Consider the following 2,760-nt stretch of genomic DNA (forward strand, 5'->3'; position numbering starts at 1 on the left):
TTATACTGCAGAAGAATCCGTTTGTGCTGCGTTTTTCCTGCCGGCGGGACATAGCGCGCAGCAACCACTGGTCTGAGCTTGTGTCCTGTTGTCATTAATAGTTAACTGTGACTTGTTTCTTTCACCATTTACTCTTAAACATTTTTTTTTCTGGGAAATACCACATAAGAACAATATTGTGGCTTCTGAAGCATAAACAAAACACATTCATAGTAGTATTTCATCATAGAGAGATAATTCACAGTATATGTTGACAATTTGGATTCTTTTTCCACCTCTAGCTGGAATCCATACTGCAAAATAAAGATTTTAATATCCTCATAACTCAATTCTATAGAAAGTTCATTTGTTAGATTTTCAAAATGATATAGGAGAGGACCAAGAATTATCCAAATTCTACCTGGCTTGAATATTCTCCATATCATATCAATATCATCAATTAGTTTGTTAGTTGTGTCTATAAAGAAACAGATGTCAATACTGTCCCAGGTATTTTTTTCTGAGTAAATCTCCTGAAAATCTTCTGCTGTCATCAGAAACTTAGAAACAGGAGGAAAACTGAGGAGGTCATCATCATGTGAAAAATGGGTCTCCCGAGCTCTGGCAGGATGTGGGTCTCCTTCTCTCCCCATTATTTACTTACTGCCTGGAGCTGTGCCCTACAAAAAAAAAATCTATTCTACTTCTTCTTCCAGGGAAATGTTTTTTTTTTTTCAAAATTGAGGACACAAGTAAAAGAAATATGCCACAGACAAAAGAAGGACACTGAAGCATCAACATGTCAGCACTTTTCTCAGAAATTTTAAAAGTCAAGGTTAGAATACAGGAACTCATATCCAATAGAGAAGAGCAATCAAATAAACTTCTTTCTGTTCAGCCCCAAGGAAATCTGATCTATGGACCTATAGTTTATCTGTTATACCAGAGATGGGAAATAAGCTAAAGAGGCATATACATAATTATAACCACAGTGTCACTGCCACGCACACTCTGGGTGCCAACAGTTTATGAGGCAAAAAGCTTCAGAGAAGCTAACCTGCAATGTCTCCTTGCCATTCCCTAACTTAGAGGTAGCCCAGATATGTCCCTGCGATAGTCGATGGAGGGTCTCGTGTGCTAGGTGCCCCTCAAGATATGATTCATTTATAACTAAATAAAATTGGAAGTTGCCTTCTAACTGGCACTCACTAATGTTCCAATACCCTAATCTTTCCTGAGCCAAACCTTGGCCTGGAATTTCATAAAGAATGTTACCCATTCAGAATAATTGCCTCTGGCATTGTTAGGGAGATAATGAAGTGGGTAGGGCATTGTAGTTCCCCTATATGGTAGTTGATAATCTCAGGTCAAGGTGCTGCAGGCCGGGTCTGTGAGGAAGGCCTAGGCCTAGGCCGGTGTCTTCGAGACTTGTCTGATGTCTGCGCTGCTTCTCTCACTTCCCGTCCGCTGTGGCCCTGCAAGAGGAGGCCTTCTGGAGCCATGGAGGACAAGGTGGTTCACATTGCCAAGAAGATGGACAAAATGGTGCAGAAAAAGAATGCGATATTAGCCTGTGTTGTTTATCTTCCTTACTGACTGAGCCATTTCATTCCTTGATGAAGCTGATGAGTTCTGGTTATAAGGTAGGCTGGCGCATTGGATTTCCTGAAAGAACTTAAGAATATTCCCATGACCCTGGAATTGCTACAGTCCACAGGAACTGGAATGTCTGTCAATGCTATTCGTAAGCAGAGTACCGATGAAGAAGTCACATCTCTAGCCAAATCTCTCATCAAATCCTGGAAAAAATTATTAGATGGACCATCAACTGATAAAGATCCTGAAGAAAAGAAAAAAGAACCTGCAATTTCATCACAGAATAGCCCTGAAGCAAGAGAAGAAAGTAGTTCCAGTAGCAGTGTAAGCAGCAGAAAGGATGAGACAAACACTCGAGATACTCATGTTTCATCTTTTCCTCAGGCACCAAGCACTTCTGATTCTGTGCGATTAAAGTGTAGGGAGATGCTTGCTGTAGCTCTCTGGACAGGAGATGATTATGTTGCTATTGGAGCTGATGAAGAAGAACTGGGATCTCAGATTGAAGAAGCTATATATCAAGAAATAAGGAATACAGACATGAAATACAAAAACAGAGTACGAAGTAGAATATCAAATCTTAAAGATGCAAAGAATCCAAATTTAAGGAAAAATGTGCTGTGTGGGAATATTCCACTATTTGCTAGAATGACAGCAGAGGAGATGGCTAGTGATGAGCCAAAGAAATGAGAAAAAACCTGACCAAAGAAACCATCAGGGAACATCAGATGGCCAAGACTGGTGGGACCCAGACTGACTTGTTCACTTGAGGCAAATGTAAAAAGAAGAACTGCACTTATACACAGGTGCAAACTCATAGTGCTGATGAACCAATGACAACATTTGTTGTATGTAATGAATGTGGAAATTGGTGGAAGTTTTGTTGAGTTTGGAAGAATTGACAAGGTATCTGGACCATTAAGAAAAACTAATTTTGTAAATTAGCTTTAAAATTAAGTCAGGCAGCTCAATTCCCTGCAAGTGAAATTTGTAAACAACATACATCTCATGGGTTGGGCTTGGTTGTTCACCTGACAGTCTCTCTTAAATGCCTTCTGTGGTCTCAGATCAGCTGAGAGACCATAAAATAATTGTATAACATGTTGTTTTGTTTTTCTTTTTATAAGTTGATGTTGCATTTTATTAAATATTAACTTTTTATAGTCTAGAACACAAAAATTCTGT

At 39.2% G+C, this 2,760-nt stretch overlaps 1 pseudogene across 1 annotated transcript; it reads left to right on the top strand.

The window, feature by feature from the left end:
• Positions 1–1,628: 1,628 nt before the first annotated feature.
• LOC116094295 lies at positions 1,629–2,494 on the top strand (annotated as a pseudogene). The gene has a single exon (XR_004120033.1). The product of XR_004120033.1 is annotated as a transcription elongation factor A protein 1 pseudogene (transcript).
• The last annotated feature ends 266 nt before the right edge of the window (positions 2,495–2,760 follow it).

The sequence above is a fragment of the Mastomys coucha genome, chromosome X, assembly GCF_008632895.1.
Source record: "Mastomys coucha isolate ucsf_1 chromosome X, UCSF_Mcou_1, whole genome shotgun sequence".
NCBI lineage: Eukaryota > Metazoa > Chordata > Mammalia > Rodentia > Muridae > Mastomys > Mastomys coucha.